The sequence below is a fragment of the Manis javanica genome, chromosome 12 (genome assembly GCF_040802235.1).
Source record: "Manis javanica isolate MJ-LG chromosome 12, MJ_LKY, whole genome shotgun sequence".
Taxonomy (NCBI): Eukaryota; Metazoa; Chordata; class Mammalia; order Pholidota; family Manidae; genus Manis; species Manis javanica.
This window is the reverse complement of record NC_133167.1, coordinates 73,559,195-73,578,877: the sequence shown is the minus strand read 5'-3', so window position 1 is coordinate 73,578,877 and position 19,683 is coordinate 73,559,195. Positions and strand designations below refer to the sequence as shown.

General features: G+C 38.4%; 1 long non-coding RNA gene across 1 annotated transcript in view; it reads right to left on the bottom strand.

The window, feature by feature from the left end:
• Positions 1–214: 214 nt before the first annotated feature.
• The window catches only part of LOC140845114 (uncharacterized), a 36,455-nt gene continuing 16,986 nt past the window's right edge, over positions 215–19,683 (bottom strand). Inside the window, exons 4-6 of the long non-coding RNA XR_012123822.1 lie at positions 4,563–4,693; positions 3,536–3,728; positions 215–1,303 (exon numbers count right to left, since the gene is read on the bottom strand). This is a non-coding gene — a long non-coding RNA (uncharacterized lncRNA). The remainder of the gene's footprint in view (positions 1,304–3,535; positions 3,729–4,562; positions 4,694–19,683) is intronic.

Genomic DNA, 19,683 nt, shown 5'->3' with positions numbered 1-19,683 from the left:
TGGTTGTGTGTGTGATGTAAAATTGATACATTACCAAAATTCTGTCTTGTAAATGAACAAAGCATAGTAGTTATTCTATAGATTGTCTTTACTATCTTCAGAAGAAACTCTCATTCACATTGCCAGATGGCACTTGTGGGCCAGACCAATGAAAATGAAACATTTTTGGGGAAAAAAAACCCACTTTGGTTTGCATATAAGTAGGGAAAAAGCATAAAACTAAGGAGACCAATTGCACTAGGACACTATGCACTTTTGTTTTATACACTATTTTTATTAGTTTTCAAATAATAGAAAATACAATGTTATTCATAGTGAATATTAAAAATGTATATACATATATGTTTAAACATTCATTTACTAAATTATGTGAACACTTTAGTTTTTAAAATGTCAGTGTTCAATTCTATTATCTCTTTGTGTAGCACATAAAATGTAAAGATCTAAAACCCATATTCTGACTCTGAGCTTGGTTAAACTATAGTTTACATAGTTTCAGCAGTTTACCATATGGCTTTTAGTTGGTTTTTTTGGTAAATAAAAGTAATTGATGTTAATAAAGAAGAAATATATGTTTGTTGTAGAAGAACTAGATAAGCCAGATAAATGACAAAAAGCAAATGAAAATCACATATGGTTCCATTATTAGATAATCAGTTAGTCTCTTTTGTATATTCTGGCAAACATTTCTATATTCATTCCTTTTCTTAGTTTGTTACAGGAATAATACATGAATGGATTTTCTTTGTAAAATATTCCAGCTAAACGTAGTCTCCCATACTCCCATTTACCCATATCCAATTTACTTACTTTCCAGAAGATAACTCCTATTAAATATATGACAAATAGTTCCCTTATCATTTCTTCCATATGTAAATTCCTTTGTCTGTATATTTACACCCACATTCTTATTTTTTTACATAAATGAGATCATGCCACCTGCAGTTTATTGCAACAAACTTTTTTGCATAATATATCCTGAAGAACTTTCCATTTCAGTATATATTGGTCTCATTTTTTACAGCTACATGCTGTTCTATATGGTAACTACACCATAATTTGTATAATCACTTTTCTATTGGTGATTTTATCATTCTATTCAGATTATTTTTAGAAGTAGAATTAGCGAAACATAAAAATGTTGTCTGTTACTTAATATTTCACTTGAATGTACTATGAAAATGTGTTTTCCATGTGATTAAGTCATCTTCCACAGAATCTTCTTTTGTGGCTTTATAGAATACAGTGATTCTCAAAGTGCAGCCTGAAGACTACTGGGCGTCCCTGGTGCCCTTCCAGGGATCTGCAAAGACAAAACTGTTTTCAAAATACGAAGACGTTTATTTGCTTTTTATGCTTTGTTGATATTTGCATTGAGGTTGCAAAGCGGTAGTGAGTCAAACCACCGGTACTTTAGTGCACATCAGGACAATGGCCCCCAATTATCCATTTGATTAATTCTCAGTCCTTAAACCCACATCTTTTCAATATTCTGTGTGATGAAATGGAGGTATGCATAGGACCTTCTCCTGTGCCAAAGTGTGGTGGTCATCTCCAGGAAGAACACTCGTTTGATTATTTGAGTTGTGAACTGAATTAGTTGCTCTTTTCCCACGGAATACCATTTTTACTGAAAAGATTGACAGAAAACGATGGTTGGTTATTCAGACTTGGATGGTTGGTGGATATTTTCTTAAAATTGAATGAAGTCTGCCTCTAACTCCAAGGAAAAGTGATCATTATTGTTGCCAATGATAAAATTTGAGATTTCTTATGAAGTTTATAATTTTGGAAAGCTTGTGTTTGCTACCAGGAGTTGGACAGCTTCTCATAACATAAGGACTTTTATAATGAGATGTTAATCCTATGATTGACAAATGGGGGTTATTTTTAATATTATATAATGATTTTTTTCAACATTTAGAAGGTATACCTAACTCAGTGAACTCGTATTTTCTGGATAACTGATTCATGATCTATAAAGTCATGCATGAGTAAAAGATACATTTGAAGCACATGATGAGCCAGTGGACTTTAATGTAGCAGAATATGAAGAAATTAATTTATATGGTTTTAGATTACACGACAGCCAATTTTTAAGAAACTAACAATTGTCCAATTTTGGTATAGTTTCAAAGAAGAATGTCTAGTTATCTGGAAAGAGTATTGAAATACTCTTTCTTTTTCCAACCACATACGTGTTTGAGCTCAGACTGTGTATACATCCGCCAAAATAGCATATTGGAACTAATTGAATGCAGAAGCAGATCTGAGAATCCAGCCACTTCTGTTAAGCCAGACAACAGTGTCACTCTTCTCACTGTTCTGGGGAGTGAAGATATTTAAAAAAAGAAAGTATTTTGTTAACATGTCATGGGTTTATTTACTACTGCTATTTTTAAACAATAAATATATTTTTTAAATGTCTCAGTTTTATTTTCTAAAACAGTAAGTGGTAATAGATAACCCACATTTACAAAAGCTCTTTTGGGTCCTCAATAATTTTTAAGAATATAAAGGGATCCTGAGACCTAGGAAATTGAGAACTGCTGATACAGTGTTTTACTGTGTAGATTACTATGAATTAGTCAATTTCATATTGTTGCATATTCAGTGGGTTCCAGTTTTTCTATTTGAAACACTGGTTTGAACATTCTTGACATGGTATTTGGTATAGTCTCATGCCAAATACATAGCCAGCAAGGAGAGGGATTTTTTTTTTTTTTTTGGTTATCATCTGTAGTGGACATTATGCTTCCTAGCATAATTAGCTCACGATTTCTGTTTGGTTGGTTCTAGGGAGAAAAAATCCAACCTGGATCTGAGATTAATCCAAGCAAGGCTTTGGCAGGGGTGTTTGGATCTGGGGTAGGCATGGGACCTACACTGTTCCAGTCAGGCTGAGTCTCAGGACTTTTTATGGAAAGCTGTTACAAATATCTCCTCTTTTTCTCTACTGTTACTAATGAGGACCTTAGGAGTGTTGGATCAATTTTAGGACCAATAGGAAACATCTTTTAGTGAAGCTGACACTGAGGCAGAGTGGAAACATGGCATGAAAATTAGGTTACTGATGATATTTCTGGGCTCCTTCATGCTCTTCCTGAAACCAGTTCTACCTTTGAATATTTCACCTACCTGGGGTATTAAACTCCCTTGGCCTAGGTTAAAGCTGTTTGAGTGGGGTTTTTTATTGTTTGTTTTTAACTTTTAATTGTGTGCTGTTATCATAACAATAGTCACATGATTGATAGGAAGACAGCCCCCAACAGACCCAGAAGATACAGTTTCTTTAATGCCAGAGGCTATGGAAGCCCACAGAGATAGCTCCGCAAAAGGGAAGACAAAGCAGCCTGCTCCTTAGCAGAGCACAGGCTGCCTACATCTCCCAAGTTCTCTTTTTCTGTGGGTCTCCCTGGGGATTTGGTATCCCTACTCCCTCAGTGTGCCACCAGCATGCATTTTGGAGCCTCTGCTATAGGTACCTGCCTGATCACCAGGTGCAAGTAACTGGTAGAAAATGATGTCAGCTTACTGAGAAGTATTTACTGAAAGGCCAGATGATCTGAACTTGAATTTCCCTGGTGTAGCTTCCTTCATTCTTCAGCAGTCTCAAGTTTGCCTCAGATTCATTCATAAAAACAAGGAGTTTTCTTTTAGGCTGTCTCCTCCAAAAAGCATAATTATGTTCTCTTCCATTTCGTTACCTTTGGACTGTAGTACTGTGACTGCAGAATCAGACAAAGCCCTAGCAGTTACTAAGAATTCAAAGCTGTGGTTTCTACCACAGTATAAGAAAAAAACAATAGGGTACCCCCTATTCAAAGAGATTGCAATAGAATTAACTGAGTACATGAAGGGCCCAATGGAATGACCTTAAAGTCATAGAGCTATCTAGACATTTATCTGTCTTCTGGGGAGCAAAGAAATGCAAAACAAACAAACACACTGAAGAAAGTTAATACAGTCTTGACAGGAGTGCAAACCTTAGTAATCTCAGCTGCCTAACAAGGTTTCCCCATAATTTCACTTGAGAAGGTATACCCAAAACCCATCGGGGATAATGTCCGTACTTCCTGGGTAAATGTGTTTAAGCCTTGGAAAAAATTAGATGTAAGTAGAATACAGAGTAAATGAAGCTTTGGGGAATAATATTTTAGGCTTAAGGAATAATGAGTCCGTATGTGACATTGTACCCATTTATGATGCCTGAAATAGTACAGGAACATTATTCTTGTAACTCCAATTTAAAATATATCCTTGAAAAATCAATATATGCCTGTTGCTTGGTAGGATTTAAAAAGTTCTGCCAAGTTTGAAACATTATTGGAATATTTTATAAGTATTTTTACATCAGTTATTGCATAGAGATACTGTCATCAACCAATTTAACTTGTAAGAGAAAGAAAAAAATCTATTATGCTTACTATTCATACTAAGGTTAATACTAGTATCAGTAAACCCAGAGCTTTCATTATTTTTCAGAAAAAGTAATAAAACTTCAACCTCTCATCCAGTTTCATTTTCTAACTCAAAAGTCTTACTTAGAAGTGTATACTCACTTCTGCCTTCATTCAGGAGACATTTGTGTTCATAGAATACAAGGCAATATGCTGACCTCTTTCAAGGTAGAACAGATGGGAGAGGACATCTCAACATTGAATCCCAGGCTGGAGAGATGGGAAGGTTTACTCTGTAAAGAATTCATAGAAAACTATCTCACATAGTATTTTCTTAGAAAATTGTTAAGAAAATACTGACTTCACATACTCTGTAAGATATAAGAAGAAAGTGATCTCTGTGCAAGAAAAAAAAGGATATAATCTGAAGGAATTATAGCTGGTAATTTTTTTTTTGAGAGGGCATCTCTCATATTTGTTGATCAAATGGTTGTTAACAACAATAAAATTCTGTATAGGGAACTCAATGCACAATCATTAATCAACCCCAAGCCTAATTCTCAACAGTCTCCAACCTTCTGAATATAGCTGATAATTTATTCAGCATTTGCTGTGTCAAACACTGCACTTAACTTCCACTTTAACCTGGAGATTAGACTCAGTTATCTGTATAAACAGAATATAAAAATGGGAAAAGAGAACAATATATGAATAGGTAACCAGGTGGGGCTCCTTTTTTTGTTTAATTCTGACTAATCTTCCAATGGATAACCAATGTTACTAAATATCCCACATTCTAAATTCAGAGCCCTTCTAGCTTTTTAGCACCGCTGATTCCCCCTGTCCCCCACTGCCCCTCTTCAAAAGAGGAGTCATGGCTGAGAACACTTCCTTTGCAAGGGAATGCAGCTGTGGAGGGTAGCAATCATCCTCTACCGAGTGGGCCTCCCATCCTCACTCCTGGAGGGCTGGAGGCATTGGAACATCACACTAGACTGAGTGTGATTTCCTCCTCCCAAGTCTTCTGACCTGCTGGCCCAGCAGAGTCCCTGATGCTCCCGGGGCTTGAAGAAAGTGGGGCTGAGACTGTTGCTGCCAAGGGGGTGGCCTGCCTTCCTGTGGGCTGACGGGACCCTCTGGAAGGAGCTGGGTTGAAAGGCTATCTTTACCGGACCCTCAGAAGGGGGCTGCTTGATGGGAGGGTGCATCCAGCAGCAAGAACACAGTTGGAAAGGAGTGACCCCCTCCTTGAACCTTCAGAAGGATCAATAGTGCAGCACTGAAGAGACCCAGCACTTGGACATCTGCCAACAGACTGAGTAACTAACTGCCCATTAGCCAGAGAAGCTGCCACTTCAAAAGAAAGGGAGTAAGCAATTCTGCTACTCAGCCACGTGGTTTTACTCCAGAGGGCCAGTGAATCAAGAAGGGAGGTGATGGAAGAGGCAGCTTGAACCGTCAGTCTAGCATTAACCTGGGCCAGGCGTGACTGAGAAGGAGAACTTTGAAATCAGATACGTGGTGGAAGACTAAAAACTGGATTGGGAGTGTTCTCATCCCAGAGTGATGGAAAAGCCTGCAATTGGGTCAGTAGGTCAAGTTGTGGGCAGAGGTACTCCTAATGATTGACATTTTTATTTCAGTGGGCATGGAACAGGACGGGAGGAAGGGCCAGCTATGGACATTGTTATAATCTCTATTTTAAGTTAAATGAGTATATGTTGCTTTGAAATTAAAAATCAGGTAGGCTTTTCCAGGGTGATGGCAGATGAGTATGTCTGCTGCTTTCCATTCCCAGTTTCCATTGCCACCCATATCTACAGCCACCTCTTGGTGGCTAGGACTCGTGGGTGAGACTATTGCCTGGAGACCAATGGGGAAGCCCCAGGGCAAAGATACGAATGTGGAGGATTCTTAGAGATTGCAGGACCTGGAGGGGAAGGTGGGTTAGTGCTGGGATATGGCAGCTCTTCTTGGCCCCAAAGAACCAAGGAAGAGCTGAACGGGGAGACCAAATTCTTCCCAGAGGCTTATCCTGTTGTATTGACAAGTATCTGATGACCTACCTCCGACTAGACTCCTTAGCAGCTGAGCCATAGTGAGAAAGACATCCCTCATCTTTTCCATGGTCTGAGGAATCCTTGGGGCAGGGGTCAATCCTGGAGGAGCCCATATTTTCTAGACCCTAGAATGCCTGGCCCAGACACTCCTGAGCCCCCAGGGACCTCTGGCCTTGGTTTGCATTCTGCTGTGCTCATTTCTTGGCTGGAGGTGTGGTCAAAAATGGCTCTTTGCAGGCTTGGACATGTAGGTGGAATGTTCTTACATATGTGCGGGAGACCTCTTGTGGTGCAGATCAAAGCAGGGGCAGAAGGCATGGCTTGTGTCCACGAAGTGATTCTCCATGTACCAGTGGTACAGCTCCATTTATCACTTCCTCTGGACCTTAGTACATCAGCCATACAGTCAGTGAAGTCCAGAGCCTTGTCCTTCACCGTGTGACAGCTATTAATTTAGCTGTGTGACTTTGGGCAAATTACTTAGACGTTCTGATCCTTACTTATACAATTTGTAACACGATGCATGTAGACCATTTAACAATGGTTGGCACACTGAGATCTCACCCAAGCCGATCTGGAGAAATTTCTAACAGAAAAGGCAGAGTCAGTGGCTGGGTGTTCAGAGGACATAGCCATCCCCCTGGACATTACTTGTTCAGCACTACTTGATGAAATCACTGTCGTCCAGTGTATGCTTGTTCTTGGCCAGAAATCTGGGCTGTCGGCTGCCCAAAGTGGATCCTTCAAGGTCAGATTCAGGCTCTCATTATCTAAGTTGACATAGACAGAAGTAGATATTCAACAAATATTTATGTAGTACCTACCACATGCCTAACACTGTTTAGTTGCTGGGGATACAACAGTGACAAAACAAAATAGGTAAAATGTTGTCTTAGACAGTGGTAAGTGGTAGGAGAGCAAAGCTGGGGAAACAGTAGGGATGTTTCTAACTGGGGCCTTAAGCAAACCGGTCCTCTCTAAGACCCATTTATTGACACCATTTTATAGAAGAGGAAATGGAGGCTTGGAGTAGTTGAATGAAATAAAATGCAGCATTTAACAAAGCTGTTAGCTTGTGTTTAGGAATAATAACTCTTGAGGAATAATAGAAGTTAGCTATGTTCATCCTTTTCCTTAGCAAAGCTACAGAGCAAGCCACAGTCGAATCACAAGGTTGCCTGGTGGTTTGGTCAAAGAAATGGGAGTTGAGTGATTTTATATTTAAGGCACTGGGTAGATTTCTCAATGTACCAAAATAATTATTTTTCATTTAACAAAGGATACAAAGGGATGGGCATGCCAGAAGCTTTTAAGATAATAATTGGAATAATAAAAAATCCGTAAGTAGCTGAAATACTCTGGTTCATGAATTTGTTATCTTTTAAGGCACAGCCTTAAAATCTGAATATAAATTAATTTCCTCAAAGGCTTTTTGTAGCTGATAAAGGGTAGGAGTATTTAAGCTGGGGAAGTGCTGAACATGCAAGATAATGAAGAGCAAGAAGAAGGAAAAAGGTGTCTGTCTGCCAGAGCTGTTAGCCTTAGAGAAGAGGTGGGGCTTGACAGTCCACTCCCTGCTTTGTCTTACAGGGGCAGATATACCATATATCTCTATCTATATATCTGTGTATCTACATATGCATATGCACATATATAATATGTTGACTCACTTGAATTATATGCATTTTTAAGCATCTACTAGGAACCCATCTTTTGCTCCTTTGGCCCATCATTTTCACACTAAAAATGTAACTGTAGAACATTCACCTTGCTGGCTCAAGATTACCACCTACTGGCCAATTTCAATGATTTCAGTGTCCCTGGTGCACAGGAAAGTCTGATGGTTTGTTTTGGTTTTGGCTTCAGGGTGGGACTGATGCGTCCAGATTTGGAGAGAAGAGGAGGGGCGTTTACTCTGTGCCAGGTTCTGTGAGCCAGAGAAGCTGGCATCTGTTTGTTCACTTACAGAGCAGCAGGAATATGAATCTTGAAGTCTGTTCACCAGATCCTGTGAGCCAGGCCTGATAGGGCTTCTCTGCCCTCAGTTGGAAATCTTCCTTTGGTCTCTATGGAGAAAATGCTGTGCCCCGCCTCAGTCCAAAAAGAGGCTTCTTAAACCATCTATTTTCACTGACCCCACCCCCTCCCTCACAGAGAACTCAGCCCACAGCTCCATAGGCAAAACAAGAGCAGTGTTTAGTTCCCATTTAATGAACTTCATAATTTGTCTAGTCCTCCAAACTAGATGCCACGTGTCCTGAAGGTAGAATTGCAGTCCTGTAGAGAGCATCTCTGAAGCCTTGGGTAAGTATGGAACAGCTTGCACCCTAAACATATGGCACCCATCCCCAGATTGGATAACCACAGTCTCAGGGTAACCCTGTATTTTATGCGCTGAATTGTGGCCCCCCCCCACCCCCAATTCCTATGTTGAAGCTCTAACACCCAGTACCTCAGACTGTGAATATATTTGGAGAGAGAATCTTGAAAGGGATTTATTAAGCAAAAATGAGAACATCAGGGTGGGCCCTAATTCAGTATTACTGGTGTCCTTAAAAGAAGAGATTAGGACACAGAGACACCCTGAAGGAAGACACATGTGAAGACACGGAGATGGAGGCCCTCTGCAAGCTGGGAGAGGCGGGCCTCAGGGGAAACCAACCCTCTGATCCCTTGATCTTGTACATGCAGCCTGCAGAACCGTGAGAAAATTAATTTCTATTTTTGAGCCACCCAGTTGTTGGTATTTTGTTATGGCAGCCTAAGCAGACAAGTTTCTCATTGTTCAAATTCATCCTGAAAAAACTGACAACTTAAACAGGCTTTTGTGGAGCAATGTTTTCCATTCATACACTCTTTGGGGTCCTGAGATTCTCTGGAGTGGGAATTCCAGCCTGGGCTCATTTCTTCCCTATTTAGACATCCACGGGGAGATGCTTGGCTCATCCTTAGCAATGGGAAGGAGAAGGAGAATCCAGCTAGGTTTAAGCTCCTGAATGTTTGGAGATGCCCTGTCTGCATTTTTAATTTTATTAAAAATTTTTTTTTATTAAGGTATTATTGATATATACTCTAATGAAGGTTTCACATGAAAAAACAATGTGGTTACTACATTTACCCCTATTATCAAGTCCCCACCCAAACCCCAATGCAGTCAGTGTCCATCAGTGCAGCAAGATGCCACAGATCCACTATTTGCCTTCTCTGTGCTACACTGTTCTCCCCGTAACCCCCCATACCATGTGTACTAAACATAATACCCCTCAATCCCTTTCTCCCTCCCTTCCCACCCGCCCTCCCACACCCCTCCCCTTTGGTAATCACTAGTTCATTCATGGAGTCTCTGAGTCTGCTGCCATTTTATTCCTTCAGTTTTGCTTCATTGTTATACTCCACAAATGAGGGAAATCATTTGGCACTTGTCTTTCTCCACCTGGCTTATTTCACTGAGCATAATATCCTTCAGCTCCATCCATGTTGTTGCAAATGGTAGGATTTGTTTCTTTCTTATGGCTGAATAATATTCCATTGTATAGATGTATCACATCTTCTTTATCCATTCATCTACTGGTGGACACTTAAGTTGTTTCCATATCTTGGCTATTGTAAAAAGTGGTGCGATAAACATAGGGGTGCATATGTCTTTTTGAATCTGAGAAGTTGTATTCTTTGATTATATTCCAAGGAGTAGGATTCCCAGATCAAATGGTATTTCTATTTTTAGTTTTCTGAGGAACCTCCATATTGCTTTCCACAATGGTTGAACTAGCTTACATTCCCACCAGCAGTGTAGGAGGGCTCCCCTCTCTCCGCATCCTCGCCAGCATTTGTTGTTCTTAGTCTTTTCGATGTTGGCCATCCTTACTCATGTGAGGTGATACCTCATTTTGGCTTTAATTTGCATCTCCCTGATGATTAGTGATGTGGAGCATCTTTTCATGTGTCTGTTGGCCATCTGAATTTTTTCTTTGGAGAACTGTCTCTTCAAATCCTCAGCCCATTTGTTAATCAGGTTATTTGCTTTTTGGGTGTTGAAGAATATAAGTTCTTTATATATTTTGGAAGTTAACCCCTTGTGGCATATGTCATTTACAAATATATTCTCCCATACTGTAGGATGCCTTTTTGTTTTGTTGGTGTCCTTTGTTGTACAGAAACTTTTTAGTTTGATGTGCTCCCATGAGTTCATTTTTGCTTTTGTTTCCCTTACTCGAGGAGATGCTTTCAGAAAGACGTTGCTCATGCTTATATTCAGGAGATTTTTGCCTATGTTGTCTTCTAAGAGTTTTATGGGTTCATGACTTACATTCAAGTCTTTGATCCATTTGAGTTTACTTTTGTGTCTGGGGTTAAACAATAATCCAGTTTCATTCTCTTGCATGTAGCTGTCCAGTTTTGCCAACACCAGCTGTTGAAGAGGCTGTCATTTCCCCTTTGTATGTCCATGGCTCCTTTATCGTGTATATTTATTGACCATATATGGTTGGGTTTATATCAAGGCTCTCTAGTCTGTTCCACTGGTCTATGGGTCTGTTCTTGTGCCATACCAAATTGTCTTGATTACTGTGGCTTTGTAGTAGAGCTTGAAGTTGCGGAGCATAATCCCCCCTGCTTTATTCTTCCTTCTCAGAATTGCTTTAGCTATTCGAGGTCTTTTGTGGTTCCATATGAATTTTAGAATGATTTTCTCTAGTTTGTTAAAGAATGCTGTTGGTATTTTGATAGGAATTGCATTGAATCTGACAATTGCTTTAGGCAGGATGGCGATTTTGACAATATTAATTCTTCCTACCCATGAGCACAGGATGTGTTTCCATTTCTTGGTATCGTCTTTAATTTCTCTCATGAGTGTCTTGTAGTTTTCAGGGTATAGGTCTTTCACTTCCTTGGTTAGGTTTATTCCTAGGTATTTTATTCTTTTTGATGCAAATGTGAATGGAATTGTTTTCCTGATTTCTCTCTCTGCTAGTTAGTTAGTTCATTGTTAGTGTATAGGAATGCCACAGATTTCTGTGTGTTAATTTTGTATCCTGCAACTTTGCTGAATTCAGATATAAGATCTAGTAGTTTTGGAGTGGATTCTTTAGGGTTTTTTAAGTACAATATCATGTCATCTGTGAACAGGGACAGTTTAGCTCCTTCCTTGCCAATCTGGATGCCTTTTATTTCTTTGTGTTGTCTGATTGCCATGGCTAGGACCTCCACTACTATGTTGAATAGAAGTGGGGACAGTGGGCATCCTTGTCTTGTTCCTGATCTTAAAGGAAAAGCTTTCAGCTTGTCACTGTTAAGTATAATGTTGGCTGTGGGTTTGTCATAGATTGCCTTTATTATGTTGAGATACTTGCCCTCTATACCCATTTTGTTGAGAGTTTTTATCATAAATTGATGTTGAATTTTGTCAAATGCTTTTTTGGGTTTATTGGATATGATCATGTGGTTTTTGTCCTTTTTGTTGATGTGGTGGATGATGTTGATGGATTTTTGAATGTTGTACCATCCTTGCATTCCTGAAATAAATCCTATTTGATCATAATGGATGATCTTTTTGATGTATTTTTGAATTTGGTTGGCTAATATTTTGTTGAGTATTTTTGCATCTATGTTCATCAGGGATAAGGGATATTGGTGTGTAATTCTCTTTTCTTGTGGTGTCTTTGCCTGATTTTGGTATTAGAATGATGCTGGCTTCATAGAATGAGTTTAGAATTATTCCCTCTTCTTCTACTCTTTGAAAAACTTTAAGGAGGATGGTTATTAGGTTTTCACTAAATGTTTGATAAAATTCAGTGGGTAAGCCATTTGGCATAGGGGTTTTGTTCTTAGGTAGTTTTATGATTACCACTTCAATTTTGTTGCTTGTAATTGGTCTGTTCAGATTTTCTGTTTCTACCTTGATCAGCCTTGGAAGGTTGTATTTTTCTAGAAAGTTTTCCATTTCTTCTAGGTTATCCAGTTTGTTAGCATATAATTTTTCATAGTATTCTCTAATAATTCTTTGTATTTCTGTGGTGTCCATAGTGATTTTTCCTTTCTCATTTCTGATTCTGTTTATGTGTGTAGACTCTGGCTAGGGGCTTATCTATTTTGTTTATTTTCTCAAAGAACCAGTTTTTGCTTTCATTGATTCTTTCTATTGTTTTATTTCTCTCAATTTTATTTATTTCTGCTCTAAACTTTATTATGTCCCTTCTTCTACTGACTTTGAGCCTCATTTATTCTTCTTTTTCTAGTTTCATTAATGGTGAGTTTAGACTACTTACATGGGATTGTTCTTCATTCCTGAGGTAGGCCTGTATTACATTATACTTTCCTCTTAGCAAAGCCTTGGCTGTGTCCCACAGATTTTGTGGTGTTGAATTATTGTTGTCATTTGTCTCCATATATTGCTTGATCTCTGTTTTTATTTGGTCATTGATCCATTGGTTATTTAGGAGCATGTTGTGAAGCCTCCATGTGTTTGTGGGATTTTTCATTTTCTTTGCATAATTTATTTCTAGTTTCATACCTTTGTGGTCTGAGAAACTGGCTGGTACAATTTCAATCTTTTTTAATTTACTGAGGCTCTTTTTGTGGCCTAGTATATGATCTATTCTTGAAAAATGTTCCATGTGCACTTGAAAAGAATGTGCATTCTGCTGCTTTTGGGTATAGAGTTCTGTAGATGTCTGTTAGGTCCATCTGTTCTAAAGTGTTGTTCAGTGCCTCTGTGTCCTTACTTATTTTCTGTCTGGTTGATCTGTCCTTCAGAGTGAGTGGAGTGTTGAAGTCTCCTAGAATGAATGCATTGCACTCTATTTCCCCTTTTAATTCAGTTAGTATTTGTTTCACATATGTACGTGCTCCTGTGTTGGGTGCATAGATATTTATAATGGTTATATCTTCTTGTTGGATTGACCCCTTTATCATTATGCAATGTCTTTCTTTGTCTCTTGTGACTTTTTTGCTTTGAAGTCTGTTTTGTCTGATACAAGTACTGCAACTCCTGCTTTTTTCTATTAGTTGCATGAAATATCTTTTTCCATCCCTTCACTTTTAGTCTGTGTGTGTCTTTGGGTTTAAAGTGAGTCTCTTGTAGGCAGCATATAGATGGGTCTAGTTTTTTTTATCCATTCAGTGATTCTATGTCTTTTGATTGGTTCATTCAGTCCATTTACATTTAGGGTGATTATCGATAGGTATGTACTTATTGCCATGGGAGGCTTTGGATTCATGGTTACCAAAGGTTCAAGGTTAACTTCCTCACTAAGAGTCTAACTTAACTCACTTAGTATGCTATTACAAACACAATCTAAAGGTTCTTTTCTTTTTCTCCTCCTTTTTCTTCCTCCTCCATTCTTTGTATATTAGGTATCATATTCTGTACTCTGTCTATCCCTTGATTGACTTTGGGAATAGTTAATTTAATTTTGCATTTACTTAGTAATTAGCTGTCCTACTTTCTTTACTATGGTTTTATTTCCTCTGGTGACAGCTATTGAACCTTAGGAACATTCCATCTATAGCAGTCCCTCCAGAATATACAGTAGACATGGTTTGTGGAGGTGAATTCTCTCAGCTTTTGCTTATCTGGGAATTGTTTAATCCCTCCTTCAAATTTAAATGATAATCTTGCTGGATAAAGTAATCTTGGTTGGAGGCCCTTCTGCTTCATTACATTAAATACATCATGCCACTCCCTTCTGGCCTGTAAGGTTTCTGTTGAGAAGTCTGATGATAGCCTGATGGGCTTTCCTTTGTATGTGATCTTATTTCTCTCTCTGGCTGCTTTTAATATTCTATCATTAGCCTTGGTCTTTGCCATTTTAATTATTATATGTCTTGGTGTTGTCTTTCTTGGGTCTTGTGTTGGGCGATCTGTGCATCTCCATGGTCTGAGAGACTATCTTCTTCCCCAGATTGGCGAAGTTTTCAGCAATTACCTCCTCAAAGACACTTTCTATCCCTTTCTCTCTCTCTTCTTCTTCTTCTTCTGGTATCCTTATAATGTGAATATTGTTCCGTTGGATTGTTCACAGTTCTCTCAATATTCTTTCATTCTTAGAGATCCTTTTATCTCTGTGTGCCTCAGCTTATTTGTATTCCTCTTCTCTAGTTTCTATTTAACTTATCTAGTATCTAATCTGCTTTTAATACCCTCCATTGTGCTCTTCAACAATTGGATCTCTGACCGGAATTCATTCCTGAGTTCTTGAATATCTTTCCGTACCTCCAAGAGCATGTTAATGATTTTTATTTTGAAGTCCCTTTCAGGAAGATTCATGAGGTCCATGTCATCTTTCTCAGGAGTTATATTAATTTTATTCTGAACCAGGTTCCTTTGGCATTTCATATTTGTATATGGCGCCCTCTAGTGTCCAGAAGCTCTACTCTCTGGAGCTACTCAGCCCCTGAAGCAATGTTGGGGGTCGCAAGGGAGTGGTATTGGTGCCTGGGGGGAGGAAAGAGCTGTTTCCTGCTTCCCGGCCGTTATGCCTGTCTCCACTGCCTGAACCAGTGGGCTGAGCACACAGGTATAAGCCTCTATGCTTTGCGTTTGTAGTTGCTGTAGACAAATATTCCCCTCTGGCTGGCCTAATGACAGGGTAGGGTTTGCCAGTTTGCAAGCCTGGTGGCTCTGGCCGTGAGAAAGGCATAGTAGGCTGCATATCACCGAGGGGATCCTTGGAGCTGTGTAGCCAGCCAGGGAGCTGGAGCACCTGAAGATTGTGAAAGCTCCCAACCTACTGGGCCAAGTGCAGCCGGACAATTTCGTCTACCTGTCCTTTCTCCTGAGCAGTAGACTCTGTCCAATCCTTGCCCATTTAGCAGCCCTCTTGCTAAGGGTTTCCTTGTTAGGAAGTCTCTCAGACTGCCTGCCTTTCTTTTGTCCCAGAGCAGCTGGATGTGGATCTCTGCTTTCCACAAGCGGCTGGAATCTCAGTCCCTCCAGGAATTCTGCCTGTCTTAGCTTTCCAATCCCCTAATCACTAGAGTATCATGCAAGCACCATGAAATGTGGGTTTGTGCTCCCAGAGCAGGTCTCTGGAGTTAGGCATTCAGCCCAGACCTCCACTCCCTCCCTGCTCCATTTCTCTTCCTTCCATCAGAGAGCTGGGGTGGGGGAAGAACTTGGGTCCCGCTGGGTGACAGCTTTGGTACGTTACCCTGTTCTGTGAAGTCTGCTCTTTTCTCCAAGTGTATGCAGTCTGGCACAGTCCTCTTTCCTGTTGTTTTTTCACGATTAGTTTTATTAATTATATTTTCGTACAATATGTAGTTTTAGGAGGAGGCCTCTGTCTCACCTCTCATACCACCATCTTTAATCCTCACCTGTCTGCATTTTTAAGGGCTCTAAAAACCTCAGCTTGGAATGCAAGGCATTTTGCAACTTGGTGCCAACTTTACTTATATTAAACTTGCAAATACAGTGTATGTTCATCAGAAAAATAGAAATCCAATTAGAAAAATAAGTTCTTATACACAGAATTAACCATAGTTTCAATTTGTTTTCTTGAAATGTGGTGTGACATTTTGTCATGTCCACATCATTTTTTATGGGTACATAGCACTTTATGGTATGGTAGCTCATCTCTTACTTTTGCATAGTTAGAATAATTCTGCTACTTTTTGCTATTATAAATTATGCTTCAGTGGGCATCCTTTCCAATACTCTTAAAAGATGAAAATCCTCTTGGTATAAATTCCTGGATATAAACTTGCAGGGTCAAAACTTCCACTTCTAGAGGTGGAGCCAAGATGGCGGCGTGAGTAGGACAGTGGGAATCTCCTCCCAAAAACATATATATTTTTGAAAATACAACTAATCCTAAAAGAGAGACCAGAAGACACAGGCCAACAGCCAGACTACATCCACACATGCGAGAGCCCAGCGCCTGGTGAAAGGGCAGTTCCAATGTGTTCTACACAGTGGTATAAAGGGCATATCAAAGTGTGGGCAAAGGGTCTGTTTGTGTTTATACAGAGGATCAAAGCCTAATTTGGCTACCCAGAAAATGAACTAAGATACGATATGAAGAAGAACTTCCAACATCAGCACTCTCTGGAAGAGTCACACCAGAAGATGATCATCAAAAAACCTCAACAAAGATCCAGGCGCTGCTACAGTTGTAGCTGCATTCATCCCACGGGTTCCAGGACTTGCCATGGGAATGAAGAAGGAGATATCTAAGCTGGCCTGTGCATACAGTCAAACAACAAATTTGACTGGATCTATACTGTTGGAACTCAACCAAGAATTAGGAGAAGTGCAAGTTGTAGCGCTCCAAAATCTTACAACTACAGACTATCTACTGTTAAAATAACATATGGGATGTGAACAGTTCCCAGGAATGGGTTGTTTTAACTTCTCTGATTTCTCTCAGACTGTTCAAGTTCAGTTGGACAATATCCATCATATCATAGATAAATTTTCACAAATGCCTAGGATGCCTAACTGGTTTTCTTGGTTTCACTGGAGATGGCTGGTAATTATAGGTCTGCTTTGGTTATGTAACTGTATTCCTATTATGTTAATGTGTGTGCACAATTTAATTAGTAGTTTAAAACCTATACATGCTTAAGTTACTCTACAAGAAGATATGTCAAAGAAATAATCAGTCTTCCCATGTTTTCTTCCGTCTGCTACTTCTATAGCTTTTCTTCTTCCTTCGTAATTACTACCCTTAAGTAGAATTCATGCCTCATATCAAATTTACCGAGTATCATAATTCTTCCAAGTGGTAAAGATACCTCAAGACAAATGCTGGGCATAGAAGCCACAGGGCATAAATCTAGAAAGAAGTAGAAAGCTAACCTTTTCAAACAATATTGCTTCTCTCTCACTTACCAACTTTACATTTCCCTATATGGGCCTGGAAGATGACTGGTTAGCCAGAGACGGGTAAGATTCCTCAAGGGAGGAACAACCTAAGATAGGCACAGTCGCAGGGGGGCCATCAGGTGAGAAATTGGGGATCAACAGAGGTGAGGCTTAGAACCTTACCCCCCCCCCCCGTTTTGAGAGAAATCTTCTGCATCCGTGGATATTTTATTGCCCTTGTCTAGATTGGATTAACACTTAGTCTACAGGCACACACCTGATCATCTACATTTGCCTTCTTACAGCACTAAACTATGTTTTCTACCTTTATCTTGCATCTACCTACCACTTCAGCATTTTATTTAAAAAAATAATAATAATAATATTAAGGGAGAAATGTGGGATTCACATATAAATCAAGTATAAAAATCAAACAAATATTCACATTTGACCTGATTGTTTATAGTTCATAATGCGTGATCAAAACCGAAGTTTCTGTGATGAATGCCCTTGTACTGTTCACCATGTAAAAACTTATTCACTATGTAAGAATTTGTTCACCATGTAAGAACTTGTTCGTTATGCTTCAGAAGATTGGAGACTGATGAGAATTAGGCTTGGGGTGGATTAATGATTGTGCATTGAGCATTGACTCCCCTATACAGAAGTTTATTGTTGTTAACAACCATTTATTAATAAATATGAGAGATGCCCTCTCAAAAAATAAAAATAAATAAAAATAAAAAAATAAAATAAAATAAAATAAAATAAAATAAAATGTATATGGAAGCGCAAAAGACCCAGAAGAGCTAACAATGCTGAACAAGAAGAGCAGCACCAGCAGACTGACATTACCTGACTTCAAGTGTTACTATATAGTAATCAACACAGTGTAATATTGGGAAAGGAATAGGCTAATAGATCAATGGGACAGATTATAGAGAGCCCAGAGATAGAACCATATAATTATAGGCAGCTGATTTTGACAAAAGAGCTAAGAAAATTCAATGGGGAAAAAATAGTCTTTTTAGCAAATGTCCAAATTGGACATCCACATGCAAAACAATCTAGCTTACATCTTTCACAAAAGTTACTAAATTTTAATAAATGTAAATAAATCATAAAAAAAAAACTTCCACTTCTAAGGCTTCCCAGTGTACTTCAGAAAGTGGTAATTTCCTCACCCTTACCAGCTCTGGGTATTATTATTATTTTGTGTTTTTACCAACTTGATAGGCAAAAAGTTCTCTCATTACTTTGTATAATTTGAATAGCTAATAATTAATAAAGATCAAACATTTCATGAGTTCATCGATATTTTGTATTTTTTTAAACACTAAAAATCGGACCTTTTTAAAAAAACAAACTTTTTTATGGGTTACAGATTTAACTTTTTTGCTATTGCAGTTATTTTTTAATTTTCCCCCAGTTTGTCATTTACCTTTTAATTGTGCTCACGATAGTTTTTCACAAACAAAAATGTATGTGTTAGAAACATTTATTAAGCTCCATTTAGAATGATTTCCATTTAGAAATGACTTTGGAGTAAGAGTGACTCTAGTTTTCCAATGACTAGCAGTTTACCCTGTGACTCATTTTTGATCCATGAATGCTTTCATGGTATTACCTACTAAATTCTGGTATTACCTACTAAATTCTTATACAATAGGATCTATTTTGGACTTTCTACTACATGCCACTAGCCTATCAGTTCCTATGCCAGTTTTTGCTATTTTGAATATTGCAACTATATAATACAGATTAGTATCTGTTACATCAAATCCTTTCTCATCATTCAAAAAAATTTCCTGGCCATTCAAAATTCATTCCTCTAAATACATTTAGAATTGTTTTGTAAGTTCCAAAAAATTACTTTGGATACTTGTGACTATTAATTTTATAGATTAATTTGGGTGAAAACTCATATAACATTTTCTAAGATTTCCTGTAGGGAACACAACTTATTTCTTGGTTTTCTCAAGCTTCGTTTATGCCTTACAGTAAAGCATTGCAGTTTTCTATGTCTAGGTCTTATATTTATATCATATATCCTAAGTTTATTCCTGGGCATTTTTTGTCATTCCCATTCATGTTATTATGAATAGCATCTTTTTCTATTACGTTTTCATCTGGTTGTTAGGACTGATATTTTTTGAATAAGAGCTGTTAGTTTTACCGATTTTTCATTTGTTCTCTTGATTTTCCAGATAGACTAGCTTTTAAAGTGCTGAAATTGGTAATAATTTATCTTACTGTGAACTATGAATATTTCTCAAGTCTTCTTTTCTAATTGCATTTTAAGAGCCTTGAGAACTGTGTTGAAAAATTGTGGTGAAATCAAGTATGTTTGTTTCTGGCAATAATTTTGTTTTATCATGAATTATATTTAATAGTGATAAATTATTTTACTATATCAAAGACA